This window comes from Tenrec ecaudatus, chromosome 2 (assembly GCF_050624435.1).
Source record: "Tenrec ecaudatus isolate mTenEca1 chromosome 2, mTenEca1.hap1, whole genome shotgun sequence".
NCBI classification, from domain to species: domain Eukaryota; kingdom Metazoa; phylum Chordata; class Mammalia; order Afrosoricida; family Tenrecidae; genus Tenrec; species Tenrec ecaudatus.
In genome coordinates, this window is record NC_134531.1 from 97,990,397 (window position 1) to 98,005,505 (window position 15,109).

The following is a 15,109-nucleotide window of genomic DNA, read 5'->3' on the forward strand; positions in this document are numbered from 1 at the left end:
AAATGGAGAGAATATGGAAATAAAATGTAATTTCATGATTGTAATCTTATTAAAAATTAATTTCAAAGGATTATTTTGATACAATGATTTTTTTTAATACTTTGGCTTGGTTTTTAATAGAACATCAGAGAATTTCAGACTTAGGTATAAGAGGAGACTGAACAGAGCATTTCTAAAACTTAATAAATTCAACCTTGTGTGATTTACCATTTCAAACAGAAATATTGAGGGTAATATTTATCACTGGGGCCTTCCAGATCAAAAAATCTGTTTGGAACATTTTTATACTTAGAGAAGCTCATTGGAAGTGGCAGAAGGAGGAAAGAGATAGGGAAGACCATCAGTCAGAAGATAAGACAGTTTCTCTTATGTGTGTACTGTTATCATGAATCATAGGGCCAAGGAAATCACAGTTTGAAAATGATTCAGTAAGTCACATAATCCATCCTTTCGTTAAAAAAAAGCTTCCTCGAGAATTTAAAGGAATTGGTTTCATGTTTACTGCCCTTAAATCCCCTGTAGGCCTTTTCTCCTATTTAAATTAGTCTAGTTATATTATGATTTGCTTGAAACAATAGTCCTTCCAAAATGTCAGAAGTTAAACTGTAATATTCTGTTCAAACATTTGGAATGATATATATAAATCAAGGAAATATAGTCTGATATATTAGTGTAAGAATCTTATACCAAATGATATTGTGAAGTATCTCAAATCTCATATTAAAGAGCAAATAGGCAAGTGCTCTAAATAAAGTTTGTCTTAGATATCAAATAAATCATTCAAATTTTGACAAAATATAAGACGTATTTGAAATTTGTAATATACATGTGTTAGACAGGGTTCTCTAGAGAAAAAAACAGGACACTTATTATTTTAGATAGATACATAGATGTATACAGCATGATGGAATATAACAGCTAACTAGTCTACACAGCAGTATAGAGGACTCAGTTCAAGTCACTTCTATGGAACAGTTACTATACTGGAAGTCCTTTAACTCATGAGGATGGCTAGGTCCAACGTCAAGGAAGCAAACAGCTGAGTCTTCCGTAGAGCAATGCAAGCAGTACGGCCATAGGCAACAAACAGCAAGGGTGACCAGATGACAGGATCCATCAGTCCCAAGCTCAGCAGTGTATACACCAGCAGCATGGTGAAGCAGTTCTCAAAGGAACCTCAAACTCTATTGACTTTATCCACAGGTTGGTTGTCCCACGAATCGTGTAGCTCACAAGTTGAGTGTAGCTCACAAGTTGAGTGAAGCTCACAAGTTGAACTAGCAGCTGCATGGTGGTCTGATCACCAGAGAGCATGAGAGAGATAGGCAGTGCTTGCCCAGCCATTTATCTCATTGCCCTCCAATCAAACTGTGACCTTACTAATGCCACATGTTCCCTATTGGCCGGGTTGGCACAATCAAAACATTTAAAATAAGACTGCCTGTCACAAAACATAAAGATCAACTTTAGAGTGCCCACAAGTGCCTATACACACCTCGAAGCCCCAGCCAAAACTGTAGGTTATTAGCTCAATTTATCTTCTCACATAACTTGACTCACTATCCCTGTCCAAACCACTATCCCATCAAAAAACATGAATCTGATTCTGTCAATGCCAATTCTAAAAATTCCAATGACCATAATTCCCTACTGAATCAAGTGCAAATCATTCAGCTTAGAATTTATTCCAAACTAACTTTCCACTTTCTGTGCCCATTGCATAAGTGTCGCTTCCTTAACTGCTGTTCTCTGGATTCTGGGTCTTTACTCAAAGGTTTCACAGTTGTCACCTCTTTGCAACTCTAACACCACCTGCCAATGTTTTAAAATATTTCCTACTCCTCCTCCCACCACTGATCTCCTTTGAAAATCACCCCAGACCATCACATTAAAACCATCTTTCTTTAGAGTGTTTATCATAAAAACCTTTAAGTTATTAATGTAAAAGCATTAATCTATTAATTTGTGTGCTCTGGATGATGAAACTAGTAAACAAGTCAAGCAATTGCTACTGAACTGATGTTTATTCAAAGTGATACAATAGTCATCTTCTGTTTCTTCTACAAAACTTTTCCATGTGTTCACTAAGCATCAACTTTGTGCTACATTCACAAATCTACTAATTCAGATGAGATAGCAATTTAGGCATACACATAGCAATGTAGTGTATAATATACATATAAAAATTATCGTTTCTGAATTCATAAAAATAGGGACCAGAATCTTTACTTTGTCATATAATAACAAACCGTGGGCAATTTTTCCAAAGCTCCCTGGGTTCTAGTTTTCTCAACAAGTGGATTTCAAATCACATCTATCTCAGCAGGGACTGTTGCGAATGTTAAATAGTATAATTGATGCTAAATATTTAGTCTGACACATACTTAATATGCATTAATATTAGCTACTAGTATTGTTTATATTCTTACTTTAATGTAATTTTTATAGAACACATTACTATAAGATAGAAAAAAGGGGTATAAATTTCCAAATAGTGATATTGATAGAGAGACTCTGTGGGAATTTTGGCACAATTTTGGACAAATACATTTTTCCTAATGAAAACTCTATGGAAGCCAGCAGAATACCTTGCAATAAAATAGGATTGGTTCGCTGACATTCAGGTCAACCCACATGACTCCATTCCTGCATTAAGTAGCAAACTGTTCTATCCTTTGATAAGAAGCAGTTTTAAACAAGTGCAGTTCAAGTAGTCAAGAAGTTGAAGTAAATCTCAAATTTCAAGAACCTACTTAATTTGAAGAAGTGGAGGGATATATATATATATTTTTTATATACATAGTCATATACAGCATGATATATTTATATCGTAATTATCACCCATTAGTCTTTTTGTTGCTGTGAGTCTCCAGAAGCCTGTGTCTAAGCAGTATTTCAAATAGCAGCAGGGTCACATGTTTTTGTGGAGCTTCCAGAATAAATCAAACTAGGAAGAAGGAACGAGCCACTGAAATCCTTGTGAACAGCAGCAGAGCACTGTGCTACAGTGCCAGTAGATGAGTTTTTCAGGTTGGAAAAAATAAATAAATCTCACTGTGCTCGAGTGGATACCAACTCACAGTGACCCTCCAGGACAGGGCAGAGCTGCCACTCTGAGTTTCCAGGACTAACTCTATGGAAGTAGAAATTCTCATCTTTCAGGTCGGGAAGAATTGCTTCCTCAATAGAGTCCTTTCATAGATATAGTAATACTTTGGGACCTTCGTTTATTGGTTAGGAAAGCCTCCAGCTGAGAATAAGCAGCTGCAAACATCCATCGATAACAAGGACGTGGAATGTATGAAATACAAATCTGGGGTAATTATAGGTTATTAAAAATAAAATGCAATGCATAGAGATGAATATCCTAGGCATTAGTGAGCTGGAACAGACTGGCACTGATCATTTGCATTCAGGAAACCATGGCTTACGATGTTGCAAAGCAAAAATTCAAGAGGAATGTTGTCACATGCACCAAAAAAACAGGTCGAAACGTATCCTGAAGTACGACGCTGTGCATGACAGGATATCTATACATTTACAAGGAAGACTCAAGGAAATGGATCGCCATAACAGCTACCAAAAATGCACTGAGATGTACAACAATGTGAGGGCGGCACAAGACAAATTATTTGAAACGGTTGCAGCAGTACATCAGTATAGAGTTGCCAGAAATTCAAGTTACGGTACAGTACAGATTGTACAGAAAAGGCCTTGGCAGAAGAGATATCATTGATGGTATGAAATGCATTTTGGCTGAAAAGAAGAAACTATCAGCCACATACACACCACTTAGCTATCAGGGCTCCTTTCTCATCGATAGGTACTATTATGTTTTAAAATTTTACTGACGATAATCCTAAAACCGTTGTAGCAATTCATCAACAGAAAGCCACCAGAACTTCAGGCCAGATTAAGAAGCTGACATGTTGTTGCAATAAGGTGCCATCAAATAGGTTCAGAGTCATAATGACCTACATACAACAGAACAAAATTCCTCTTGAACTATACCACCTCCACAACTGTTTTTATGTTTCAGTTCATTGTTGCAGACATTGTGTCAGTCCATCTCTTCAAGCGCCTCTTCTCTTACCACTCTACCAAGCACTGGTAAATCCTGGGAGCATGTTCAAAATATATGAGACAAAGTCTCATCATCCTTGATCTAAGGAACATTCGGTCTTCACTTCTTCTAAAGGAGATTTTTGTTGTTCTCTTGTCAGTCCAGGGTGCTTTCAATATTCTTCACCAGTCCTCAAAGTAGTATGTTTACTTTTCAACATCCTCAAGGAGACTTGATTTATCCAGCGCAATTTGTCATTTGACCTCTTGACTGCTACTTCCATGAGCATTGATTGTGGTGCCAAGCCAGATGAAATCCTTGACAACTTTCATCTTTTCTCTGTTTATCATGTTACATACCAGGTTATCAAGAGGACAGGTGATGAAGGATATCACTGCTGACATTAAATGGATCTCAGCTCAACGTAGTGACTGCAACAAAGATGCTGACTTGTGTTTTAATTAGAATGCAAAGGCCTCAAATTGTGTGGATTAGAATAAAATATGGATGGCATTGAGAAGGGGATTTCCAGATCCCTGGCTTGTGCTCCTACAGTACCTGCACATGGACTAAGAATAAGTCACTTGAACAGAACAAGCACTGGGTTGTTTAATAACAAGAAATATATTTATTGCAGTTGTGTGCTTCATTATACTGATTCATTCTGTATGCTGAAGAGATAATACAAAAATACTGGACAATATGAAGAAGTACACAGCACCATGACAGGAAGAGGCTTATTAACAATCTGCAATCTGCAGATGACACAACCTTGCTTGCTGAAAAGTAGGAGGACTTGGGGCACTTGCTTATGAAGATCAAAGATGGATTGCAACTCCGTGTAAAGAAAACCAAAATCGTCAAAACCGGACCAATAGATAACATCAAGAAAAGATTAAATTATCAAGAATTTCATATTGCTTGAATCCACAATTCCCGTTCCTTGAAGCAGCAGTCAAGAAATCAAACAACGGGTTGCATTAGGCAAATCTGCTGCACAAGACCTCTTTAAAGTGCTGAAGAGCAGGGATGTGACTTGTAAAGACAAAGGTGAGTCTGAACCAAGCCATGGTATTTTTAATCACCTTTTTTGTGTAGCAAGAACTCTGGTGGCCTCGCGGCTATGTGCCAGGCTGCCAACCACAAAGTCAACCGTTGGAAAGCACAGCCACCCCACAGGCACAAGGCTAGACTTTCCACTCCCATAGCCAGTTACTGTCTCAGAAACCCACAAGGATGCTTTTACCCTGTCCTGGAGTGACTGTAAGTGGGAATTGACTTAATGGTCAATGACTTAATAGTGATTTTGGTTTGGGGGGTTTCATATGCATGAGAATGTTGAAAATTGTATATGGAAGACCAAATGAAAAATCAGTGCATTTGATTGTGTTGCTGGTGATGAATACTGAAAGTGCCATGAGATTGCACAACTCTGGAATAATTATGCAAATGACTTGTATGAAATGTGAATTATAGGCCAATAAAAATGATACTATTTAAGAAAAATTAACTGCAAACAACAATCAAAACAAAACAAAGGCCCTATAGACTACTAGAAACAAACAACTCTGTCTTGACAGACACTTCCTCAGAAGCAAAGATGGTGAGACTTCAGCTTACATGCCTTAGGCTTGTTCCTAGGAGAGACCAGTTCGCAGAAAAGAACATCTGGCTTGGTCAGCCAAAAAGAGGAAGAAACTTGGTGAAAAGTTTTGACACAGTGGCTGCAAAACAGACTCAACCACTTTCAAAAATGTGAGGACTACCCAGGACCTAGCATAGAGGCATGATTATTCTCAACAGACCTGATCCCACAACACTAAATTCCAAGCATGTGTAAATGTAATTGAAGGAAGATCTACCTAGAAAATTCCCAACACTAAGCTTTCCTGCCCTAGGCATAGTCAATTGGTTACTTTCTAGTTCTTCAAAAACTAGATTGAAATTTTTCAAAAGGCATATTTCTAGGTAGCTATAAGCACCACAATTAGTATCCTAAAAAAATAACCAAAAAAGAAAAATACAAAATAAAAGTTATTTAGTTCAAATTTATTATCCTGACTTTATAGGCAATTAACGCCTGTTGGCCTTGTCTCACAGACTTTCCCAACATAAAATTTGGTGACACCTTGTCTTACCCTTAACTATTTCACAACCCGAGCTCTGAGGCTTTTCTTATTTCACTTCTGAGGGTATGTTTCCACCTTGATAGCAATCCGCCAATCTATATAAAAGGTTTAACTGAGGCCCCCCTTGACCAAGCAACTTAAATTGGAAAATGGAGATGTCTGAGTGCTGACATCAATAACAAATAAAAGATGAAGCATGTGCAGGATGGGAAAAAACATGTTTTTCAGTTTCAAAGATGTAAATTAATTCTTTTGAAGAAGCCCAGATATTTGAGGCTATAAATTGCAATGTCAAATTAGATAGAAATCTTCAATATAGCTCAGCCACAAAATTGTGTAAAGTTCTTTTGGATTCAATACTAAGAGAGATTGTATCACTGGTGTCATAGAAGAGAGAGGTTTAATGTGATAGTATTTTCCATATGAATGATGGGCCTGCACCTGGAATACAACATTCAATTTTGTATGTGTTTCGTGCCCAAAAAAATCTAGATAAATTGAAAGGAATTCAGAGGACAGGGAGCGAAAATGATTAGTGGAATGAAACTGTGATGGATGGACTGAAAGCAAAAAGTGCTAAATCTGAAATTGCTATCTAAGTAAAGACCTCGAGGGAGATTTATTTGAGAAAATTCTACTGATATTAGAAAGTTCTAAAATTTGAATGAAAAAATAAATAAATAACAATCTGGGGCTCAATCATTCTGTAGTATTCTGGACTTATACCAAAAGAATGGGATGGAATTAAGATTGAACTCACTATCCATAAAAACTATTCTACTCTTTTTTAAAACTATTCTACCCCTTTGTTTCCTTTTATTTATTAAATACTTTCAAAGCATTTTCTTTCTACTTGAGCCCATGATATCATCTCCTAATTTTCTCCCCTTTCTCCCCCACCCACCCTCCCTCATTAAGCCTTGATTAGTTATAGATTATTACTTTCATATCTTACATTATCCTCTGTCACCCTTTACCCACTTTTCTGTTGTTCATCTCCCTGGGAGAGGGTTATATGTTGATCCATGTGATTAGTCTGCCTTTCTCCACCCACTTTCCCCCGTAACCTCCTGATACATCTATTCTCATTGTTGGTCCTGAGGGGTTTATCTATTCTAGATTCCTTGTGTTGTGGCTCTTATCTGTAGCAGTGTGCACGCTCTGGTCTATTCTGATTTGGAAGGTAGAATTGAGGTCCTGATAGTGGGGGAAGGAAACATCCAAGAACTAGAGGAAAGTTGTGTGTTTCATCTGTGCTATACTGCCCCTGATTGGCCCATCCCTTCTTTGGGATCCTTCCTTGAGGGGATGTCCAATTGTCTACAGATGGGCGTTGGGTGTCCACTCCATGCCCCACCCCTTACCATTGGGTGTGGTTTTGTTCTGGGTCATAGATGCCTGATACCTGATCCCATCAACACCTCGTGATCACACAGCTTATCGCTATCAAATAGGATTCAGGGTGTGACCCAGAAAACAGGCACCCGTATCAGTGCAGAATCTCTGGTTTTCAATTCTGAAGTTCAGATTCATGTTTTTAAAAAACCCGTATGTGTGTTTTTGATTCTAATGCTTCTACTTTATTTATTTATTTTTGATCATTTTATCGGGAGCTCTTACACATAACAATCCATGATTAAATTAGACCAACTTTAATTGCACAAAACTATAATTTTCAAAGCATCTTTTTCCTGAATTCTTTGACATCAGCTCCCCATTATTCCCTCCCTCCCCTCCCCAGCACTCCCCAAGAATGCTTATTATTTTATTATATTATATATTATTTATTTAGCCATATCTGAATCCATCCAATATGTCTGTTCACCTACAATTCTATGATCTATTTCCCTTGAGAGGGCTTATATAACTAACCATCACTGATGTCAGGTCCCCCTCCCTACTCCTTCCTGCACCCTCAGGGAATCATTACACCCATCACTATCTGAAGGTTTTACCTGTCTTGGATTCCATGCATCTAACTATTTTAATTATACAAATGAACATATGCAGGTCTAAGAGGATTAGTGAGGTAAAACTGAGACCATGATAGTCAGGGGAGGAAATATTAAAGAAATAGAGGATAGTTATATGTTTCATCAGTGCTCTACTTCACCCTGAATATATCATCCCTTCCCTGAGGCCCTTCTGTGAGGGACTGCCCTATAATCAAACAGGTGGGTTTTGAGTCTCCACTTTGTCTACACTTCCTCACGTCAACTCAATTGCTTGTTTTTGAACTTCTGATACCTATTCCTGTTGACACCTCATGATGACACAGGCTGGTGTGCTTTGTCCATGTGGGTTTTGTTGTTTCCCTGCTCGATGGCCACTTGTTTAACTTCAAGTCTTTAAGACCCCAGTCACTATATCTTTTAACAGCCTGATACCGTCAGCTTTTTTCATGAACATACGCAGGGCTAAGAAGATCAGTGAGGTAAAACGGAGACCACAATAGTAAGGGGAGGCAATATTAAAGAACTAGAGGAGAACTATGTGTTGACTGTGCACTCATTTTGTCTTTGTGTCAGGAAGGTGAGTCTCATACATTGACACTGTTCCTGTACTGAGTAAATATTTAAGTAGAGGCACAAGTCCATCTGCTTCCTTATTGTGTGTATGTGTATATGTATATAGATATATACAAATAAATATACAAATATATTGTGTATATATATGCAAATACATAAACCTTTATATATTTCTATATATCACTAATTATATATATATGTAATTTTTACTTTCTTCTTCTTTCTTCTATTTCTTTTTTCATTCCTCCTACTCAACTATCATGTTTACCCTTTGATCACCTCTCAGTAATTCCTTTTGGATACCTTTCAATTGATCAAGCACACCAGGAACATCAAACACCCCTCTCTGTCAATTTTAGATTCCTTGCTATTCCCCTGTCCCTGCCATTATTGCCTCCCCTTTCCCCACCTCTTTCTCTCCCGTGGCCCCACCCCCTTTGGAACCATCGATCCCATTACTGTATCCTTGGGATTGCTATCTTATATCAATAGACACCAAGAGAAACAAGGAAAAGAGGGCGGGGGCAAGGAAGAGGGAGACCATCCAAATAGTTCCAAGTCTCACTTTTGCCTTGACCCAGAGGAGATACGAGTCCCTCTATTAAATAGTGAGTAGGCCCAGCTGAAACCCATCAATCCAGCCCCCCTTTATTTCAGGATACATAACCCAGGATTTGCTTACCTAACAGCATTTACACCCTTTTAGTCCTCGGTATTCATGACTGAGGGGCACGCCTTCTAGAAGACCCCATGGGTCTTTCTGCAGTCAAGAATGCAGCGGTCTAATATCACACCCTCCACCCCATTACACCTTTAGACCTCCAGTGTGGCCCCCTTGTGAATATCACCCAACCAGTTCAGATGAGGTGACAAGCGCTGCCTTCCCTGCCCATCCAGTCCTAAATCTACTATTGGGATTCCCCGGGCACTTTGTAACTTTGCTCCCACTGCTGTTCTGTTGACTCCCCTCTTGTTTTAGCCCCCCATTGGGGCAGGCCAGATCAACTGCGCTCCCTAAACTGTGTCTCCAGGACTGTCCTCTGTAGCTGGACCCATCTCAAGCTGACGCCCTGATAATTTTTAAATGTACATTCAAGCTGTGAAAACACTGGAAACAAAGAGTTGTCAGTAAAGGAACCAACATTGACTTACTACTGCAAACCCTGCTTACTTTATTAATGTACGCATTATCTTGGCAGAGCAGAGATTGACATTGTCAGTGAGTGAGTTTTTCTTGGCAGTCAGCTCCCCTGGTTTGTGTAAATATGTCCAGTCATGTAAGGATTTATTCTGTGCAAGTGACTCTCTCAGGTCTTGCCATATGTAATCAGCCTACCTGGGTTCATTCTCACTCTCTCAGTAGTGTTTAAAAATGCTCTCTACTGTAAATTAACAAAGTTGTCTCTAAGGTGAGCCAGAGGCAGATAAAAAACATAGATTCAGGAATGGAATTTGGGCTCAAACTTAATCCTAGCTCAAATCTAAGAATAACTAGTTTTTACGACATGGCCTATTTCGATAAGAGTTCTCATGAAGGGAACACAGAAGATACGATGCTATAGCACTGTGTGGTGAAGACAGTAGATGATGCCCAGCTATCAGATCGAACAGCAACTAAAAGTTTGTTTCCAAACAAGCAGCCACCGAAGTGAGATGGCAACTAAGTCCACATGGAAGAAGCACACCAACACCCAAGACAGTATATCACCCAAATCTGAAGGAGGGAATAGTATCAGACCTTAAATTGTGAGATTGTGGTTTGCAGAAGGCTATGGATGACAGAGGAAGCCCAAGATACATTTGCAGATTCTACACAAGGAAACAAATATCCGTGATTTACATCTAACCATGACTGAAAGATGAGAATAAACTGATTACCAGACAGAGTAATAGAAATCATGATAGTAGATTAAAATGAAAAATATGAATTGTCACTTGCGACCCCTATGATACACTTTGGACCTTATCTGGTTATATGTTCTACTTTTTTTCATATTGGGTTTTATCGCTGTTGTATTTTGTCATTGTGGGTAGTCTTCTTGCATCTTTGCTATGTGTTTTGATATGTTTTTTCACTATAGGAAACCCAGGATCGGAGCACCTATAGAGACAACAACGAGAATAAGAGTTTCTGGGGGTTCTGGTGAGGAAGGTGGCCTAAGGGGAGCTGACATCATGGAGATCATGAGGGAAGAAAATGTTTTGAAGCTGATTTTGGTAGCAATTGTACAATATTGCTTGATTTGCTTGAACTGTGGAATGGTATAATGTCTGCATTAGCTCCTAGAAAAATGTTTCGGGGAAAATTACTGGTAACACACCAAATAGCATGTTTTTTAAAAGACTGAGTTTGAATTCTGACTTAACTACTTATTAGTCCCTAGTTATCGTGTTTAACATTCTTGACTGCTAAGCAGAAAGTTCAAGCACACACACTCTTGTACTTGAAGCTTGAAAAAAAACTTGAAAGAAAGGGGCGGTAATCAATTTAAAATCCTGTGGACAATATTTCTACTCTGATACACATGAGAGTGCCATCAATTGGAATTGAATCAATGGCAATTCATTAGCTATATGGATATCAGCATGTCACTTAATTTTGGAATACTTAAAATTTCTCATCAATGTATAATATGTTCTAAACATTATATTGAATTAATGAAACAATACATATTGTGAGAATATATACCATATATAGTGAATGCACTATGCATGGTATAATTGTAGACTATCTTTAAGGGAGAAAGCAAATGAAGAAAAGAAAAGAGAAAAGAAGGTTTTTGAAAAAGAGAAGAGTGAAGATTTGGTAATGCATTGTTTTATTCATGTTTTCTGGTTATTTCTTCCCATGGGGACTTTTTTGCACCAGTTTTAATTTAATTTTATTACTTTTTAAACATAATCCATATAGCATACACATCAGGCATTCAATTATTTCAAGAAGATTGTTATAACCATTACCTCATAAACTTCAGAACAACTTCTTTCTTGTAATCACTGTTGCCAGCTCCCTATTTCTGCCCAAGCTACCCTGTTATATGCACTTTTTTTGTGCTGAAAAGCTCGGCTTATACACGAGTATATACAGTAAATTAAAATTTTTTTAAAAGATTAACACTCAAATTTTTGGATACAAATACATATTTCTTTCGTGATTCTTTTTCCCTCTTGCAAGATTTTTCAGCAATCATTCTCTTTTTAAATTTTTAATAAATAACACAAAAGCATAGCTGAATACTTTCCTAATGCTTAGTGCAAAAAAACAAAAAAAAATTATTTTACTCTGAGAATGTCCCCTGGGTTGAGAGAAGGAATTAAAAGTAAAATAAGTTTATGTTTCAGACCCTAGCAATTTACAAAGTCATAACTTTATAGGAAATAAAGATTAAATGAGTTTGTAGAACCATAGAAGCCCCTCAAAATATAGCTACCTTTTCTACTTCAATTTCTTAGCCACTAAAGACATTTTCACATGAACGATATGTGGGTAGATAGATCCTCTATCAACTCTGAACAGTTTCATGAATTATTTATCAACCTCATTCCCACAAGACATACTCAAGATATGATCACCCTTGAATTTTTTGTCTTCAAATCCATTCCAACTCATAGCCACCCCATTTTTTAGAGTAGACATTCTTGGCGGTTGTCTTCTTAGTCATGGAGTCCTGCCGGTACAGAGCGTGATTAGGAACTTAGCTACTAACTGAAAGGTTGGCAGCTCAAACCCATCAGGTGCTCAGTGGCAAAAGAAAAAAATGTGGCAGATTTTTTCCATAAAGATTACAGATTTAATCAGGTATAAGGGAATAATAAGAGATCTAAAATTGATGGTAAGGAGAGTGTGTAATGCCTGATGGGGTTTAATCAAGTGCAATGTATCTCAGAGGAATTACTGAGAGCCGAATGGAGGGTGAGCATGATAATTGGATTCGAGGAAGGTGAAAGGAAATAGAGGAAAGAAATAGAAGATAAAAGCTATTTATAGATGCATAGCTATACGCATGTACATATGTAAATATACTAATTTATAATGAAAGACCAATGTGCATATGTTTATATGTTAAGTATTAAGATGGCAGACGTACTTTAGACATCAAGGCTTTCCTTAACACAATACTTTGTTCTAATAACCTGAATCTCTTAGATACTCACCTTGCCAACACAAAATGGGTTCATAAGCAAATGTGCTGAAGAGAGCTGACGGTGCCCGGCTATCCATATCATCTGGGGCCTGAAAGGCTTGAAATTAATAATCAGCTATCCTTTAGGGAATCAAATAAGTCCACATGGAAGAAGCATACCAGCCTGTGTAATCATGAGGTGTCAATGGGAGCACACCAGCCTGTGTGATCATGAGGTGTTGATGGGATCAGGCATCAGATATCAGAAGATCCAAAACAAGCCACTATATTGATGTATTGATGCAAACTATAGGGTTTGGAGTGGAGACCCAAAGCCCATCTGAAGACCATTGGATACCAACCCACAGAAGGGTTATAAGGAAGGAGTGATTCAACCAATGTGCAGTATAGCACCAACAAAACACACATCATTCCTCTAATACCTGAATGCTTCCTCCCACCACTATCATTACCCAGTTCTACTTTACAAATCTGGATAGGCTGGGGAATGCACATTGGTACAGATAAGAGCTCTTGACACATGGAATTCAGGACAGATAACCCCTCAGGAACAGTAGTGATAGCATGAGGGAAAGGGATGGTCAGGAGGGGGAGAGAGGGAACCCATCACAAGTTTGGATATATAGCTTCCCCAACTGAAGAGGATGAATAACATAAATGTGAGTGAAGGGAGACAATATAAAGTGTAAGATACAAAATAATAATAACAGTATATAATCGATCAAGGATTCACGAGGTGGGAGGCTGAGGGAGGGAAGGGAAAAGGACTTAAGTAGAACATGTTTTGCAAATGATGATGGCAACATATGTACAAATATGCTTGATAAAATTGATGTTTGGAATGTTATAAGAGTTGTAAGATCCTCCAATAAAATGATTTTTTTTAATTGGGGGGCCTCGGGAACTGTAATGGCATAAATTTGTTTTGTTTTACATTAAAAAAAAAAAGAACAAATCTGGTTTGGAAGAAGCACAGCCAGAATTTTCCTAAGAAGGGAGAATGGTAAGACTCCTCTACTTTGGAAACATTATCAAGGTACCAGTCCTCAGAGAAGGACACAGCGCTTAGCAAGGTTGAGGGTCATTGAAAATGAAGAAGCCGTCAATGAAATGAATGGTCATAGTAGCGTAAACATGGAAATGCATATGAAAATGGCTCAGGATAAGCTTCTCTGAATTAATTGTATAATGGATATTGAAGAACCACTTTTGTAGATTTCACTAGTTTCTGTGCTTTGTTCAAAATAATCTGTACTCCTAAGTCTAAAACGGAGTATCATTTAAATCTTCCTAGAAAAATAGAATACTGACAATAATGAAAATCTTTGAAGATAATATTAAAGAGTTCTAAGATATTTTTATTTAGGTATTTGTTGTAACTAAGTTGTTCACATTCAAATCATAGCATATCTGTGGACTTTGAATGTTTATATCAATATGATCACACACACGTAGGTGTGCGTGTATCTGTATAAATGATGGACAACCTTGAGAAGAATTGGAATTCTGAAACCCTTCATTCACAAGGAACTTGGATCAAGAGGCCGTTGTAGGAACAGGAGGGGGGAAGAGTGCATGACTGAAAATCATAAAATGTGTGCAACAGGATCATATCCTCTGACCATTCTTGTTCAATCAGTACACTGAGAAAATAATGAGAGGAGTCAGCATATATGCGGAAGAATGTAGGCAGCAAGACTGGCGAAAAGCTGCAATATGCAGATGACCCAACCTTGCTTGCTAAAAGTAAGGAGGACTGTGAGTACTCACCCAAACCGTGGTGTGGTCAATTGCCTTATATGCATGTGATTGTTTGGCATTAACTAGGGAAGGCCAAAGGAGAATTGATGCATTTGAATCGTCGTGTTGGAGATGAATATTCAAAGCCACCATGGAGCGCTAAAGGAAAAACTGATCTATTTGGGAAGAAATCTGACCAGAATGGTCCTTAGAGGCAAGGAAGGCAAGGTTTCATCTTACATATTTTGGACATGCTCTCAGGAAGGACCAACCCTGGAGAAGGACATCATGCTTGGTAGAGTGGAGGAGCAGTGAAACAGAGGAAGGTCCTCAAGGACATGGATTGACATAATTAGTGGCTGCAACAACGGGCTCAGGCAGAGAAACATTTGTGAGGATGGTCCAGGTCAGGACAGCGTTTCCTTCTGTTGTGCATAAGGCTGCTATGGGTCAGAAGCAACTGGATGGCACCGAACAGCAACAAACATATGGAACTAATCAAGC